The sequence below is a fragment of the Hordeum vulgare genome, chromosome 6H, assembly GCF_904849725.1.
Source record: "Hordeum vulgare subsp. vulgare chromosome 6H, MorexV3_pseudomolecules_assembly, whole genome shotgun sequence".
Classification (NCBI taxonomy): Eukaryota; Viridiplantae; Streptophyta; class Magnoliopsida; order Poales; family Poaceae; genus Hordeum; species Hordeum vulgare.
This window is the reverse complement of record NC_058523.1, coordinates 196,108,653-196,127,469: the sequence shown is the minus strand read 5'-3', so window position 1 is coordinate 196,127,469 and position 18,817 is coordinate 196,108,653. Positions and strand designations below refer to the sequence as shown.

The following is an 18,817-nucleotide window of genomic DNA, read 5'->3' as shown; positions in this document are numbered from 1 at the left end:
GACAATGTTTGCCGTATGAAGATACCACCCAGGCACAGAATCTGAAATAACAATCAGGAATAGGACTAGGAGAATGAGGACTACTTTACGTAGTCAAGCTGTAATTGGGCTTAGTGCTCCGATTGCGCGATAGGACTAGGACTGATAGGTAAATGCCCCTTACTCAACCAATGAAGGCGGGTAGGCTTTTCTTTCTTTTGTTTAGGATTGGCAAGAGGATGGCTGCCTCGGCTTCAAACCTGTTCGAGAATGCGCTCTTATCACTACAGGGACGCGAGAGAAATTCCTCGAAGGTAGTATTAAAGTGATGGGGTAGTACCGGTGTTAGCGACGAAGGGATTAATTGCAAGAGAAGGTTGCCCTGTTAAGATACGAACAGGGGGCATGCCACGCATAATAGTAAAAAAAGGGTAGAGAAGAGGATTGAGAGACAGAAGGAGCTGGAGGCTAACAAGGAATAGAAGAAGACGTTCCACTCGTAGCTCTTCTGCTTTTTTTAAAGCTTAACTCACATTTCGGGAGCGGATGCTGCTCGACCTAAAGATATGCCCCCAACTCTTGGACATCTCTCACTTGCCTTGGCCGATAGCTTAGATGACCGACCGTTAGGCATGGTTACCAATGATATCACAGTATATATCTTGTTTGGTGAGCCAACCGGCTTCACCCGAGGATGAAGGTAAATCAAGCTCTCTCAGGGGTGGAAGCCAGCCCCCACGCTACTTGATGTTATCACTCTGGAGGATTCAACAATGGATTTGTCTTCCTCAGTCTCTTCAAACTTTTCCAATCCTGCTATTTTCCCCCAGTCTTCTTGAGTAATATGATCCCTGAGGGTCAATCCTTTCCCTTCCCCCCTTTGCCCTTTCAAATGAAAAAGAACTACCAATGCAAAAAAATGAAATGAAATGAACAATTTCTACTTCTTTATTAAACTACACCAAAAATAAAGTCTATAAAAAACAAGAGCCAACCTAAAACTTAACTACCACTTGCCCTCCCACTGAACCCTTCTTTCTATCGAAAAAAAGGAAGAGCGCACCAAAAAAAAAAGAATCCAGAAAAAACTCCGCAACTTACGCTCTCATTGCAGCGACACCTGTTAAAGTGGCGGCAAGAAAGAAAACACCAAAAAGAAGGTTTTTTTAATACCTCTGACGAACTGAACAAAGCAGTCTCGTCATCCTTGCCCGTACCCCTCTTCTCTCAACCGTTGAAAGAGCATAGCCCACGAATGAACCACATCGATCCAAGGTTGCAAGAAAAGAAGAAAGGTAAACCAGACCATATGATTCTTCTGATGAAGTCAATCAGAGAGGAAGGTTAGGTTCTTTGTTTCCTCATCTGCTTAGCTTATAGAATTACACAGTTTATCACGATAGACATTCCAATCAATCGTTGGACGATCAATACCATCGAACTATTCCATTCCACTGCTGAATGACGGAAATAGAAGCTTTTTCTTACTGATGGACTGGTCCTGGGAGTCCAGACTGAAGGTTAGATGGTTGTTCGTTTGTGTGCTTATTTTCCTTCCCCACTCAAAAACAAGTGCTACAGAATGTTCTTCAATTCAAATAGGTATGATCCCGTCAATCCTTCCAGAGCTAGGCACCTGCTTCAGAATGAGACTCTTCGACAGAGATCGTTCCTTCAGTTTAGCAATCAATTAGATCCATACTGACTTAGCTTGAAGCATGGCTTGCCGTTTTGAGGCTCGATGCTACTCTTGGGAACATTATTGATACATCGACTTTCAAGCATCTCGTAGTTGAGCGCTACTGCCATCAACAGTACCAAGATGGAAAGGGACTGCTGAACATGGATAGAACGAGAGTCGAACTCACATGTCTCTCTTTTCCTGTTAGTTAGGAAAGAAAGCCGATATAAACATCTCCATATTAGCGAATTGCCTCTGACTACTCTTCCCAGGATGGTCAAACTACAGGATTCCCATTCACTTAGTAAACTTATTGGACAGATGGGTCAACCACTTGACCGAGGAGAGTAAGGTTCGTCACCACAGTCCCGATAGAAGGTCGAGTTTAAAAACAAACCGAAGACAAAACAACGAATGAAAGGAAGGACGGCTCGCTTCGCGTTACAACCAGGACGGGTCTCGCTGCCGGATCAATGCACAGGACGCACGATCTACAAACAACAATAGAGAGATCCAACCAAGAACGAAAGAACCTGGAAACAAACACGCGAGCGAATACCAAATAGAGTAAGAAGGAGGAAGGGCTGCAGGCGGCTTACTAAGCGAGAAGGCTCCAAGCAATAATGCATTAGAAGGGAGCTTGCTGCTTTGCAACCTAAGCGGTATATCTAAGCTTAGTCATCCAGGGCCGATAGATAGAGCTGCTCTTGTTGCTAATGGAGAAAGATTGGAGTGAAGTTTAGTATGCTTTCTAAGATCAAAGGAGGAAAAGAATGAAGGTGTGGGCGGGAAGGAGGAGGCAAGGCCCCCTGAATGTGTATTCGACTACTCATTATGGAACCACCGATTGATCTGATTAGGCTTCCTGCGGGGTAGCACGGGGAAGTTGCTGAATCAAATCCTTAGAATCGAAGGCCTGACTGAGGGCCACTCCTCTGGTAACCTCAACCTAGGAATGCCTGTTTCACTTCCTTGACAGAGCCAACTGAAATGCTCTATCTCGATGTTGACCAAACATGGATTGATTCTAAATTATGAATCAAAAATCCTGATCTCGCAAAGGATCCACAATAGTTGTGTGTACACGAGGACTCTTAGGGAAAGAAAGGCACTTTTCTCTCTCAGCAGTTAGACCGGCTATGGGTGGGTTGGTTATATACTGCGCCTTCCTTCTTGGAACCTTTTGGTATGTATTGCCCCCTAACTATAGATCATATCCACCGGACCAGAAACTCAATTCCGCACTGCTGCTGAGTCGTCGGACTTATCCACCTTAGGGATTCGTGGAATTTCCGTTTTTGAATTGTGTTGGGGGAAATCTACCAAAGCTAGGTAGATAGATAGACTCCTTTTCCCGCTGCTAAGGGAGAGCAAGAAACTAAATCAAATGATTGTTTTTTTCACCAGCGCCCTTTGTTGCGGGTACTAAGAGTCCTCTCACTACCAACCAGCAGACATCATCATTTGGCTGGGTCTTGCGGGTATCAACAACGAGAAAGAAGAACCAAATGGAAACAACAACTAACTATGGATCTTGGCCAAGACAACGTCCTAGGCCCGTAGGGGAGATCAAAACAAGAAGTCACGCCTAGATGACGACGCCTGTCCTGGGCTGCAGTAAGTGTAGGAAATATGCCCTAGAGGCAATAGTAAAATGGTTATTACCATATTTCCCTTGTTCATGATAATCGTCTATTGTTCATGCTATAATTGTATTAACAGGAAACAGTAATACATGTGTGAATAAATAGATCCCAATGTGTCCCTAGAAAGCCTCTAGTTGGCTAGCTCGTTGATCAATAGATGATCATGGTTTCCTGATCATGGGCATTCGATGTCATTGATAACGGGATCACATCATTGGGAGAATGATGTGATGGACAAGACCCAATCCTAAGCATAGCACTAGATCGTATTGTTCGTATGCTAAAGCTTTTCTAATGTCAAGTGTATTTTCCTTCGACCATGAGATTGTGAAACTCCCGGATACCGTAGGAGTGCTTTGGGTGTATCAAATGTCACAAGTAACTGGGTGACTATAAAGGTGCACTACGGGTACCTCTGAAAGTATCTGTTGGGTTGGTACGAATCGAGATCGGGATTTCTCACTCCGTGTGACGGAGAGGTATCTCTGGGCCCACTTGGTAGAACATCATCATGAGCTCAATGTGACTAAGGAGTTCTTCACAGGATGACGTGCTACGGAACGAGTAAAGAGACTTACCGGTAACGATATTGAACAAGGTATAGGTATACCGACGATCGAATCTCGGGCAAGTTCTATACCGACAGACAAAGGGAATTGTATACGGGATTGATTGAATCCTTGACATCGTGGTTCATCCGATGAGATCATCGTGGAACATGTGGGAGCCACCATGGGTATCCAGATCCCGCTAATGGTTATTGGCCGGAGAGCGTCTCGGTCATGTCTGCATGCTTCCCGAACCCGTAGGAAACACTTAAGGTTCGATGACGCTAGGGTTATAGGGAAATGTTATACGAGGTGACCGAAAGTTGTTCGGAGTCCTGGATGAGATCCCGGACGTCACGAGGATCTCCGGAATGGTCCGGAGGTAAATATTGATATATAGGATGGATGGTTTTGGACACCGGAAATGTTTTGGGCGTCACCGGTAGCGTACCGGGACCACCGGGACCACCGAAAATGGTCCCGGGGGGTCCATCGGTAGGGGCCACCAGCACCCAGAGGTAGCATGGGCCAAAAGGTGGAGGGCTACCAGCCCAAAGTGGGACGGTGCGCCTCCCACAATGGGGCCCAAGGCGCAGGAGGTGGAGAGGGGGGAAACCCTAGGCGCTGGTGGGCCTAAGGCCCACCTAAGTGTTCGCCACCCCCTGCCCCTGCCCCGGCCACCGCACCTCCCATCTGGGGGGGCTACCGCACCACCTAAGGTGAGAACCCTAGGGGTGGCACTCCCCTCCCCTCCTCCTATATATACCTAGGGGTTTGGGGCTGTTTGGCACACCGTTTCTTCTCTCCCTCGGCGCAGCCCTGCTCCCCTCCTTCCTCCTCCTCCCACGGTGCTTGGCGAAGCCCTGCCGGGAGACCTCATCTCTCCATCGACACCACACCGTCGTGCTACCGGAGATCTTTCCCAAGCTCTTCCTCCTTCTTTCCGGATCAAGGTGCGGGAGACGTCACCGGGCTGCACGTGTGTTGAACGCGGAGGTGCCGTGGTTCGACACTAGATCGGAATCACACCGCGATCTGAATCGCCGCGAGTACGACTCCATCAACCACGTTCTAGAAATGCTTCCGCTTAGTGATCTTCAAAGTTCTGAAGATGCACTCACCCCTCTCTAGTTGTTGGTCTCTCCATAGGAAGATCTGAATATGATGTAGGAAAATTTTGAATTTATGCTACGTTACCCAACAGTGGCATCCGAGCCAGGTTTTCTATGCGTAGATTCTATGCACGAGTAGAACAAAAAAGGTTGTGGGCGATGATTTGTAAATTGCTTGCCGCTACTAGTCTAATTATTTTCTGGCGGTATTGTGGGATGAAGTGGACCGGACCGACCTTACACGTACGCTTAAGTGAGACTGGTTCCACTGACAGACATGCACACCGTGCATAAAGGTGGCTAGCGGGTGTTTGTCACTCCCACTCTAGTCAGATTGGATTTGATGAAAAGGGTCCTTATGAAGGGTAAATAGCTTTTGCATACCATCGTTGTGGCTGTCACGTAGGTAAGAAGGCGTTCTTGCTAGAAACCCAAATCAGCCACGTGAAACTTGCAACAACAATTAGAGGACGTCTAACTTGTTTTTGCACGGTTTAACATGTGATGTGATATGGCCAAAGTTGTGATGTTGCATGTATGATGTATGAGATGATCATGTTATTGTAATAGGTTTCACGACTTGCATGTCGATGAGTATGACAACCGGAAGGAGCCATAGGAGTTTTCTTAATTTATTGTATGAGATGCAATGCCATGTGCTTACTAATTTTACTTCATTGCTAACGGTTAGCTATAGTAGTAATGGTAGTAGTAGTTGGCGTGACGACTTCACGGAGACAAGATGATGGAGATCATGGTGTCATGCCGGTGACAATGATGATCATGCGATGCCTGAAGATGGAGATCGAAAGAGCAAAGATGATAATAGCCATATCATGTCACTATATGATTGCATTGTGATGTTTATCATGTTTTTCATCTTATTGCTTAGAACGACGGTAGCATAATAAGATAATCCCTCTTAAGAATTTCGAGAACGTATTCCCCTAAGTGTGCACTGTTGCGAAGGATCCTTGTCTCAAAGCACCACGTGATGATCGGGTGTGATAGATTCTAACGTTCGCATACAACGGGTGTAAGCCAGATTTACACACGCGAAACACTTAGGTTGACTCGACGAGCTTAGCATGTACAGACATGACCTCGAATACAAGAGACCGAAAGGTCAAACATGAGTCGTATGGTTGAATACGATCAGCATGAAGTTGCTCACCATGACGACTAGTCTGTCACACGTGATGATCGGACGCGGATTAGTCAACATGGATCATGTATCACTTAGATGACTAGAGGGATGTCGATTTAAGTGGGAGTTCATACCTAATTTGATTAAATGAACTTAATTTTCATGAACATAGTCCAAAAGTTGTCTTTATAAATATTGTAGATGGCCAACGTCAACCTCAATTTCAACACAATCCTAGAGAAAAACAAGCTGAAAGATGATGGTAGCAACTATGCGGACTGGGTCCGCAACTTGAAGCTCATCCTTGAAGTAGCTAAAAAGGCTTATGTCTTTGATGCGCCGCTAGGTGACCCTCCTGCTCCCGCAGAAGCCCCAGACATTCTGAACGTCTGGCAAACGCGGAGTGATGACTACTCTCTGGTTAGGTGTGGCATGTTATACAGTTTGGAAATGGGGCTCCAAAGGCGTTTTGAGCAACACGGTGCATATGAGATGTTCCAAGAGCTGAAACTAGTTTTTCAAGCACATGCCCGTATCGAGAGATATGAAGTCTTCGACAAGTTCTTTAGCTGTAAGATGGAGGAGAACAGTTTTGTCAGTGAGCACATACTCAAAATGTCTGGGTTACACGGTCGTCTAACTTAACTTGGAGTCGATCTTCCGGATGATGCTACAATTGACAGAATCCTCCAGTCTCTCCCAGAAAGCTACAAACATTTTGTGCTGAACTACAACATGCATGGGATGGAGAAGACCATTCCCGAGTTGTACTCGATGCTCAAGTCTGCAGAAGTAGAAATCAAGAAAGAGCATCAAGTGTTGATGGTCAACAAGACCACCAGTTTCAAGAAGGGCAAGGGTAAGAAGAACTTCAAGAAATACGGCAAAGCCGTTGCCGCGCCCGGTAAGCCAGATACTGGGAAGAAGAAAAAGAATGGACCCAAGCCTGAGACTGAGTGCTTCTATTGCAAGGGAAAAGGTCACTGGAAGCGGAACTACCCCAAGTACTTAGCGGACAAGAACGCCGGCAACGTTAAAGGTATATGTGATATACATGTTATTGATGGGTACCTTACGAGCGCTCGTAGTAGCTCCTGGGTATTTGATACCGGTGTTGTTGCTCACATTTGCAACTCAAAGCAATAACTGCGGAATAAGCGGAGACTGGCCAAGGACGAGGTGACGATGCGTGTCGGGAATGGCTCCAAGGTCGATGTGATCACCATCGGCACGCTACCTCTACATCTACCGTCGGGATTAGTTTTAAACATTATTAATTGTTATTTAGTACCAGCTTTGACCATGAATATTGTATCAGGGTCTTGCTTAATGCGAGACAGTACTCATATAAGTCAGAGAATAATGGTTGTTCTATTTATATGAGTGAAGTGTTTTATTGGTCATGCTCCACTGGTGAATGGTTTATTCTTGATGAATCTCGATCGTGATGTTACACATATTCATAGTGTGAGTACCAAAAGATGTAAAGTTGATAATGATAGTCCCACATACTTGTGGCACTTCCGCCTTGGTCATATCGGTGTTAAGCGCATGAAGAAGCTCCATACTGATGGACTATTAGAGTCTCTTGACTTTGAATCATTTGACACATGCGAACCGTGCCTCATGGGCAAGATGATTAAGACTCCATTCTCAGGAATAATGGAGAGAGAGACTGACTTATTGGAAATAATACATACTGGTGTGTGTGGTCCAAAGAACGTTGAAGCTCGCGGTGGCTACCGTTATGTTCTCACTCTCACCAATGATTTGAGTAGGTATGGGTATATCTACTTCATGAAGCACAAATCTGAGACGTTTGAAAATTTCAAGGAATTTCAGAGTGAGGTTGAGAATCAACGTGACAGAAAAGTTAAGTGTCTACGATCTGATCGTGGAGAAGAATATTTGAGTCACGAGTTTGGCACACACCTAAGGAAGTGTGGAATCGCTCACAACTGACACCGCCTGGCACACCGCAACGCAACGGAGAGTCTAAACATCGTAATCACACTTTATTAGATATGGTACGATCTATGATGTCTCTTACCGAGTTACCACTATCATTTTGGGGATACACATTCGAAACTGCATCATTCACTTTAAATAGGGCACCGTCTAAATCCATTGAGACGACACCATATGAACTATGGTTTGGCAAGAAACCTAAGTCGTCGTTTCTGAATGTTTGGGGCTGCGATGCTTATGTGAAGAAACTTCAACCAGAGAAGCTCGAACCCAAAGCGGAGAAATGCGTATCATAGGATACCCTAAGGAAACTATTGGGTATACCATCTATCTTAGATCCGAAGGTAAAACCTTTGTTGCCAAGAAGGTATCCTTTCTAGAGAAAGAGTTTCTCTCGAAAGAAGTAAGTGGGAGGAAAGTAGAACTTGATGAGGTAATTACACCCCCTCTCGAACCGGAAAGTAGCGCAGCGCGGGAAGTTGTTCCTGTGGCGGCTACGCCAACTGAAGAGGAAGTTAATGATGATGATCATGAAGCTTCGGATCAAGTTGCTACTGAATTGCGAAGATCCACAAGGGTACGCTCCGCACCAGAGTGGTATGACAACCCTGTGATGGAAATCATGTTGTTAGACAACGGTGAACCTTCGAACTATGAAGAAGCAATGGCGGGCCCGAATTCCAACAAATGGCTTGAGGCTCTGAAATTCGAGATAGGATCCATGTATGAGAACAAAGTATGGACTTTGGTGGACTTGCCCGATAATCGGCGAGCCATAGAAAATAAATGGATCTTCAAGAAGAAGACTGATGCAAACGGTAATGTGACCGTTTATAAAGCGCGATTTGTCGGAAAGGGTTTTAGACAAATTCAAGGAGTTGACTACAAAGAGACTTTCTCTCCCGTAGCGAAGCTGAAGTCAGTCCAAATCATGTTAGCAATTGCCGCCTTTTATGATTATGAAATTTGGCAAATGGATGTCGAAACAGCGTTCCTTAATGGGAATCTTAAGGAAGAGTTCTATATGATGAAACTCGAAGGTTTTGTCGACCCTAAGGGTGCTAACAAAGTGTGCAAGCTCCAGCGCTCCATCTAAGGGCTGGTGCAAGCATCTCGGAGTTGGAACATTTGCTTTAATGAGGTGATTAAAGCGTTTGAGTTCATACAGGTTTATGGAGAAGCCTGTCTGTACAAGAAAGTGAGTGGGAGGTCTGTAGCTTTCCTCATACTGTATGTGGACGACATATTATTGATAGGCAATAATATAGAGATGTTCGAGAGCATAAAGGCCTATTTGAACAAGAGTTTTTCAATGAAGGACCTTGGAGAAGTTGCATACATATTAGGCATCAAGATCTATAGAGATAGATCAAGACGCCTCATAGGTCTTTCGCATACCTTGACAAGATATTGAAGAAGTTCAATATGGAAAACTCAAAGAAGGGGTTCTTGCCAGTTTTGCAAGGTATGAGATTGAGTAAGACTCAGTCACCGACCACGGCAGCAGATAGAGAGAAGATGAGTACTGTCCCCTAAGCTTCAGCTGTAGGCTCTCTAATGTATGCCATGTTGTGTGCCAGACCTGATATAAACCCTGCCATAAGTTTGGTAGGAAGGTACAAAAGTGATCCCAGTATGGAACACTGGACAGCGGTCAAGAATATCCTTAAGTACCTGAAGAGGACTAAGGAGATGTTTCTCGTATATGGAGGTGACGAAGAGCTCGTCGTAAAGGGTTACGTTGATGCTAGCTTCGACACAGATCCGGATGACTCTAAGTCACAGACCAGATACGTGTATGTGTTGAATGGTGGGGCAGTGAGCTGGTGCAGCAGCAAGCAAGAAGTCGTGGCAGCATCTACATGTGAAGCGGAGTACATAGCTACTTCAGAAGCGGCTCATGAAGGAATTTGGATGAAGGAGCTCATCACCGACCTTGGAGTGGTTCCAAGCGCGCCGGGTCCAATGGCACTCTTCTGTGATAACACCGGGGCCATTGCCATAGCCATGGAGCCCAGGTTTCACCGGAAGACCAAGCACATCAAACTCCACTACAACTCCATCGAGGACCATGTCCAGAGTGGAGTAATATATATTTGTAAAGTACACACGGATCTGAATGTTGCAGACCTATTGACTAAACCTCTTCCTCGAGCAAAACCTGATCAACACCATAATGCTATGGGTGTTCGATACATCCCAATGTAACTATATTATTGACTCTAGTGCAGGTGGTAGATTATTGGAAATATGCCCTAGGTTATTATCATATTTCCTTGTTCATGATAATCGTCTATTGTTCATGGTATAATTGTACTAACAGGAAACAGTAATACATGTGTGAATAAATAGATCACAATGTGTCCCTAGCAAGCCTCTAGTTGGCTAGCTCGTTGATCAATAGATGATCATGCTTTCCTGATCATGGGCATTAGATGTCATTGATAACGGGATCACATAATTGGGAGAATGATGTGATGGACAAGACCCAATCCTAAGCATAGCACTAGATCATATTGTTCGTATGCTAAAGATTTTCTAATGTCAAGTGTCTTTTACTTCGACCGTGAGATTGTGCAACTCCCGGATACCATAGGAGTGCTTTGGGTGTATCAAACGTCACAACGTAACTGGGTGACTATAAAGGTGCACTACGGGTACCTCCGAAAGTATCTGTTGGGTTGGTACGAATCGAGATTGGGATTTCTCACTCCGTGTGACGGAGAGGTATCTCTGGGCCCACTCGGCAGAACATCATCATGAGCTCAATGTGACTAAGGAGTTCGTCACAGGATGATGTGCTACAAAATGAGTAAAGAGACCTACCGGTAACGATACTGAACAAGGTATAGGTATACCAATGGTCGAATCTTGGGCAAGTTCTATACCGACAGACAAAGGGAATTGTATACGGGATTGATCGAAACCTTGACATCATGGTTCATCCGACGAGATCATCGTGGAACATGTGGGAGCCACCATGGGTATCCAGATCCCGCGGATGGTTATTGGCCGGAGAGCGTCTCGGTCATGTGTGCATGCTTCCCGAACCCGTAGGGTCTACACACCTAAGGTTCGATGACTCTAGGGTTATAGGGAAATGTTATACGAGGTTAGCGAATGTTGTTTGGAGTCCCGTATGAGATCCCGGACGTCACGAGGAGGTCCGGAATGGTCCGGAGGTAGAGATTGATATATAGGATGGATGGTTTTGGACTCCAGAAATGTTTCGGGCATCACCGGTAGCGTACCGGGACCACCGGAAATGGTCCCGGGGGTCCACCGGGAGGGGCCACCAGCACCAAGAGGTAGCATGGGCCAAAAGATGGAGGGCTACCAGCCCAAAGTGGGCTGTTGCGCCTCCCACAGAGGGGCCCAAGGCGCAGGAGGTGGAGAGGGGGGAAACCCTAGGCGCTGGTGGGCCTACGGCCCACCTAGGGGTGCGCCTAAGCCCCACCTAGGGGTGCGCCACCCCCTCCCCCTGCCCTGGCCGCTGCACCTCCCATCTGGGGGGCTGCCGCACCACCTAGGATGGGAACCCTACGAGTGGCACCCCTTCCCCTCCTCCTATATATACCTAGGGGTTTGGGGCTTTTTGCACACGGTTTCTTCTCTCCCTCGGCGCAGCCTTGCTCCCCTCCTTTCTCCTCCTCCCACGATGCTTGGCGAAGCCCTGCCGGGAGACCTTGACTCTCCATCGACACCACGCCGTCGTGCTGCCGGAGATCTTCCCCAAACTCTCCCTCCTCCTTGCTGGATCAAGGTGCGGGAGACGGCACCGGGCTGCACGTGTGTTGAACGCGGAGTTGCCGTGGTTCGGCACTAGATCAGAATCACACCGCGATCTGAATCGCCGCGAGTACGACTCCATCAACCGCGTTCTAGCAACGCTTCCGCTTAGAGATCTTCAAATGTACGAAGATGCACTCACCCCTCTCTCGTTGCTGCTCTCTCGATAGGAAGGTCTGAATATGGCGTAGGAAAATTTTGAATTTATGCTACGTTACCCAACAGTAAGTAGATCGAGAGGTCGTTCCGCTCCTTGTCCCCGAAGATGGGTAATATGTTCTCATACAATGTTGCTCCAACTTTTTTCTAGAAGGCCTAGTTGGCGAGCGATCCCAGTCCGCGGTAGAGAACAAGACCGCAAGCAAGCGTACCTTTGTTCGCTTCTTTTCCACCGAGCACAGAAGTTTAAGGAGAACTGTAGGTCGGTGGCTACCTAAGAAAACTCTGATTCGATCCACCCCCCCCTCGGTTGGGAGGCATCTACATCATCCCAATCACAAGGAGAGGTTCACCATGATGGGGGTCGGGTAGTTCCAGAAAGAATGAAATGCATAGGGGACCATCTTTTTTTGTGGCATGCTCTCTGATTTACGGATTCGCGGGGGGCCGAGGGCCAACCTTAGTTGACTGACAATGACAAAGGGTTGCGAAACAAAGTAGAACCTTTGAAATGGAATCTTAATTAACTATCAATGGTGCGAAGCAGCTTAGCCCCGTAGAGCTAAAGGTTATAACTTTTGTAAGCGAACTATGGATCTTCTATGTAGGGTATTCCTCCTTTACACTCTTAATTAATGTCGAGCTAAGTGACTTTGTGTAGAGTAGTAGAATGAAGGCTACGTACGCACTGAAACTCTCTTATCCCTAAGACTCTTCGCTAACTCGCTCGCCTACAAAAATGAGTAGGCGAGGCTAGGCAAACTCAACCGCCGACTTTGACTGTAATGTAGTAGACTTTCTAGCCTTTTATCTTAGAACCCTTTCTCATGTTCTTTCATCCATCAAGTAGCCGAACCATCGGGTCCTTAGTAGCTTTGACAAAGAAGAAGAGCCGGTAAAAAAAGCTAGAATTTCCAATAGTGAGACCAGCTTGACAAGCTACCTTTCCTCTTGATATGAGGTGCAAAGAGAAACATCTCTTTTTTATGATTTCCACTTCTCGATCCCGGCCCAGAAAAGTGACCGACCCCTTGATGGATGAAAGAAAGGGTTTATGAGCCCTAGCCCTGTAAGCCCACACCTGTGTAGCGTAGATTGTTCAACACCTTCGGCACAAACCCATTTTGACCAATTGGTCCATATATCATAGGCGACCGAACGGCCGCCCCCCGTCTTACTAGACCAACATGCTATAATTATTCCATAAACACCTAGCGAAGATATGGCAAACAAATAAAGTAGCCCTATGTTCGGATTTGACAATACCATACCATAATCAAAAGGTACAATGGCCCAAGCGACCAGACTTCACATAAATGTAGCCACCGGAGCCATTCTAAAAAGGGAGATATTAGCACTACTTGGTGAAATAGGTTCTTTTATAATCAATTCAAACCATCTGCTAGAGGTTGTAATAATCCGAACGATCCCACTACATCAGGACTCTTTCAACGTTGCACAAAAGCCATTACTTTAGGTTCAGCTAGCACTAAAAAGGCTACTCCTAGTAGAAGTGGTAGAATTTAAGAAAGTATTTCCGTTGGAACAAGTATGTACGTTTTCGATATTCTATTCACTCATGATCGGGCCTGACCCGGTCGACCCGATCAAACTATTTCACTTATGATCTGTCCTGGTTGACCCAATCATGATATTGAAGGATGGGACCTTTTTATCGACAAACTCCGGATCCCGAGAAGTTTTGAAGATGGTGCTCCTGTTACGTTACTTCGAATGGAATCGTCACCTGACTAAGCATAAGCGAAAACATGGCTGAGAGTAAGCAATCCCCTTTCCTAGTGGTTGAGTCATGATCAGAAATATTGCGAAAGAAAATGAAATGTCCTATCGTCGTCCCAATTTGGGTAATCCACGATGTATCCATTTTATGTATCCCGCTTGACTCGTTTTCGGTGTATCGATAGCTCGTTGTATTACACTTTCAACTAACCTAGATGCCGTGTTTAGGCGAAAATCAATATCAGTGAAGTAATCCCGGAACTCTAGAAATCGTGAAGAATTTATTCCATTTTGTTAAATATCGCGAATATAGTAGAAAAACCATTTATTTAATCCTCTATAATGACCCCACCATTAAGAGCAATGTTAATTTCTGGCCCCATATTATATTGTCACTATTAATTTCTATTTTATTCATTCATCTTATCTTCCATTTTTCAAAGTAGCAAGCAGCGAATAAAACGGTTGCAGCAAGAAGTTTCACACTCTAACTAGAAACGGATTTCACGCATTGAAAGTGTCATCCCTTGCTTTGTTCTAACCGTCCTTCCTTTAAGTTTAAGTATTCAAAACTCATCCTAGAATTAGATTTTTTATTTAGTATAGAATAGGAGAAGAAGGGATTCATTGCCCCAGTATTCCCGCATGTAGCTTTGAAAAGGGTGAGGTGTTGTTCAGGGTTCCCTACCCCATTCAATATTTTGCATTTTGGCGCATTATAGTATACCCCTTCCTTGGGGTACGGTACCATATCAAATTCACTAGGGCCTCTTTCCTCTCTTTTTGTTGGCAACCCCTGTTAATGTATGTTTGATTTGGTAGGCTAAATTCTAGAATTTTTTCTCGAGACATCCCCGTTAGTCAACTTTTCTTCGGGATGGGTCGTTAGTCTTTGTGGGAGATAATGTGTCAGCCGTGGTAGAAATTGCTCCCTAAGTAGGCATGGGCACCCGCCTAGATGAAGGGATTTTCTCATCTTGAGGTGTCGAGAGGAGTAAAGGAGATTGACTCTTCTCTATCATTAGCCTTTTTATTGACACTAGCTCTTTATAAAGTCAATTTTTTGGAGGAGTATCATATCGGTAGGCACAGATCATTGGTATTGGATGTATCGTTAGGTTGTGCCGAGTCAAATCAGCAGAGCTTATTTTTTCCATTGTAGAAAAGATATCTCTTACCCTTTCTTTAGAAAATGATGAATATGATGTCCGGGAGGCTGCGGGTACTATGGATCCTCTGACTCCCAATCGGGTTACCTACCTGGGTCTCGCCGGTGTTGCATGTAGGTCGTGATGTGCCTGGAAATGGCCGTCTCTTGTCCCCCTGATCGTGGGGAATCCGCTTCCAGGGCGTTGCTCTGCTGCGTCTGGTCTGTCCTCTAGGAACCTTTGGAGGGCGGGGAGTGTGACAACGTACACGCTTCCCTTTACTCCATAGGGGCTTTTCCTCAGTTGCAGGGTTTGGTGGCCCGAAAGTGACTTGGCTTCGCCAAAAGGCCTCATTTCCAAAGCTTGGCTCGCGAGGCGTCCCTCTCGCTGTAGGGCAGAGCCACCTCGCCTAGCTCTTGTGACATGCTATGTTTCCCTTCCTCCATTCTCAAGTCAAGCGTGAGTCTCATGCGTTAGTTTGTGGATCGCGGTCTCACGCACTAATCCCTACAAGTGCCCATAGTAGGTTGGCCGCCCTACCTAAACCAATCATCATATCGGTCTTTATGCCCCATTGCTGCAAAGGCTCGGCTTCAAAACTATACGTGGAGCTTCCGCCCCATACGGCTCCTCTAGGGATGGGGGTAGGACCAGCCCAGGCTTGTACGGTAAGGTTGTTGTACATGACCTCAGTTGAGCATTCAGTTAGAGGCGGCGATCGCAGGTTCGCCGGAGGAGAGGGTGTTGCGAGAAACATTGCACAAACAAAGTCCTCCTGCCCGTAGCCCTATTCTAGAAATTAGGATGGCTACGTTACTTATAACCGCAGAACGAGCAATGAATCCCCAACGACAAACGAACAAGGGGCGGGGCATTTTCGGGGAGTAGCCCCCGTCAGAAGAAACTTCCTGGCACATACATTAAGGGAGGCATCGAACGGTGACTCAAACACCTGAAACAGGGACTACCCAAGCTAATGATAGAGGCAGGAACACTTTCCGGCCAAGTCCCATTAATTGATCATAACGATATTGTGGAAATGCTACACGGACCCATATATATAGAAACAGAAAAAGAAGAACCTTGATACTAAACCAGATCGAACAAGGGATCTTCTTGGAAATGGGAAGATCTAGGATAGGCAGCCAACCTCGTGGAAAGAGCGATGTGCATAGACCGGGTGTGTAGGGATGCAGCTCCGTGGACCGCTCGTCGGGCCTGATAGGTGGTGGTATCACACCCTTCTCAAAGGAACTGTACGTGAGACTCTCACCTCATACGGCTCCGTCCTGGAATCTGGACCCCCCTTTTCCTTTGACCAACGGGTCCTCGAACCCACTGGGGTTACGAATCATTCATTCATTGATTGATTGAAGGTAGCTTTAGCCATTGTGGGTAGAAGCTAGTCGCCAGAAGCGAAGCAGCGGTCTTCCGGGCCGGAAAGGTTCTATTTTTCTGACACGTAAGCTACCGCAAAATGAATGAAGGAAAAAGGCCTCACGATTAGAAAGACTAAAGAGGCATGGAGGGCCGACTACAAGACTACGACTACAATACAAGCCATGAGAGATAGCGAAGCCTTCATCTTTTTTTTTCAAAAGCCCCACAACTAGCTATCTTATAGCATATAAGGCAAGCCTACTCAACTAATCTCATGTAAACGCCTGTTCGCTAAAATCCAAATAGAAAAATACAACTACGTATTAAACATGTAGTTGAGTGCTCCGTCATTGTTCGGATCTTGACCGAGTCCGAGCTTCCCAAGCTCTATGCTTTTTGGGAACTCAACAAGGGTCTTACCACCTTCTTGATTGACTATATTTGAGTCTTTGGGGTACTTTAGGATTATATTCCGCACCGAAGATTTGTGCTTGTGGGCTAGGGTGAATATCGCAGACTAGCAGATCTGGTAGTTGACAATCGTTCGGACTTGGAAAAGGTTGTCGCAACACTTGTAGTAGTACAAAGGACTTATGGCGATGCCCGTGGACCAATTTACTATGTCTGTGTCACTAACGTTGGTCAAAGAGGCCATGTGGATTATCCTGGGTCTTCTTCGGCTAATGAGACCTCGATCCCGAAGCCTTCGGAGTATCTTTTTGATAGGCGCCTCTATCTGTATGGGGAATTCGCTGCTGAAAGATCCCGCCCGTTGTCCTCTTGCTTCCCCCGCCGCCTTCCGACCAAAGGGAATATACAATTTCTTCTTCACGTCACTCATGCCCGATCGTGAGACTGCCTGTTGAACGCCGGATGGCACCTTGCTCTGACCTGAGCTACGCAACAACGAGATCCCCCTCGATCTTTGCCGGATGTGCTTGACGGTCCCCCATAATACGCTAACTTTGGGACTTTTTAGTCCATCTTTTCCAAGAGTCTCCGCTAGTTGAACCGCGTTCAGTAGACGACCTCTTCCGCTCATCTCCTTCGTCAGCTCTTTGATAGGGATACTATAACCTAGGTCCCTAAATTTGGAATGAATGGCGGGGCGTAGGTGGTAGGCAGTTATATGGATACATTGCTTTATCTGTAGACGCTTCTCCATCTCTCGCAAGAATTGTATGAGAGTCATCCTCAGGGGGACTTCCCGAATGACCGTATGAGGGAATTGTACTTTACTCCATGCAGCTATGCTTGTTGATCCTGTGGAGCCTACCCAAAGGTTCAGGCCGGATTGTAGGAAGTGGGTGATACGTTTTTGTATTTCTATGAGAAGAAATATGACACCCACGATTCCCAGTAGTAAGTCGTCGGCATATCGCGCGTAACAAATCCTTATTAAGAAGGAATGGCTTTTAAAGGGGGCCAGCTTACAGGCCAAGCCTCTCTCTGACCTAATAACTAGTATCGCCTCCCCGCCCAGCTCTATCAGCATGCCCCTTATTTCGCAATACTTAAGAAGGTCTCTCATGGCCAAATTCTTATTAAAGACTTCTCTACCGTTGAATTCGGCTTTCGGGGTCAACCCAGCCGCTCGTATGAGGAAGGCGGTGCAAAGGAGGCTCGAGGGCTTGTTAAGGAAGGCGGCTAGGGCCGCTGAAGGGGGGAAACGAAAGATGTTTTCTGGTCTCCCCTTCGCCTGGGGGTGCTTGTGGGGGGGGGGGTGTGCCGCGATGAAACAAGGGAATGAAAGGTCGCTTTGCGTTGGATTCTCTTTACCCTCCCCACTATGAGGGCTCTGTTGTCTTGGGGAGTGTTGAAGCTTGCTTCTTTTCCATACTTTTCTTGGTCACCAATACGACGACCTATTCTTAATAGAACCGATCTTATTTTCACTACAAGAGGAATTTCGTGCTTCTGCCGGATCCTCCCTATCTCCTGATTGAGCTTGTGTAGGTAGATGTTGCCTGGTAAGGCGGATAGTAGTATACTGTTTGGGATGAAGTCAGGGCCCTTCTCACCCCCTACAAGTCATACGGCAGAAAACTTTTTCTAAGTGGGGTAAAAGAACTTGGAATCGTCGATCTCTTCCTTCAAGATTGAGATGAATCGATGTCGGTCGATGGTGTGAAAACACTTCCTGATGTCGAATTCCAAAAACCAGCGAGAGGTTCCCCAATCTTCTTTGATCCGTCTGAGGGCCGAGTGGAAGCCTCGACCCGAGCGGAAGTGCGATGTGTGTGAAAACTAGGGATCGTAAATGGATTCGGGTACCATTCTGATCGCCTCTTTCATGATCTTTTATATGGGTCGAAATACTGTGAGCGGTCTAAACTTCGAACCTTCTTTCTTTCTTCATTTAAAAAAGGGGGAGAAAAGCCTGCTTTTTGCTCCCTCGATTGATATATCAGGGCCCCCCTACCAGCCTGAACGAAAGGCTCTTTAAGGAAGTAGTCCCATCACTCTCGGGCCCGACACCAACCAAGAGGAAGCGGGGCTCTCTCCAATCATTCCGAAGAG

The 18,817-nt window shown here is 46.3% G+C and overlaps 3 pseudogenes; 1 reads left to right on the top strand and 2 right to left on the bottom strand.

Annotated features, from left to right (window-relative positions):
- The first annotated feature begins 2,799 nt into the window (after positions 1–2,799).
- Positions 2,800–12,387, top strand: LOC123405296 (annotated as a pseudogene).
- Positions 12,388–13,013: 626 nt separating this feature from the next.
- On the bottom strand, positions 13,014–13,498 carry LOC123405295 (annotated as a pseudogene).
- Positions 13,499–16,494: 2,996 nt separating this feature from the next.
- LOC123404085 lies at positions 16,495–18,607 on the bottom strand (annotated as a pseudogene).
- Between the last annotated feature and the right edge of the window lie 210 nt (positions 18,608–18,817).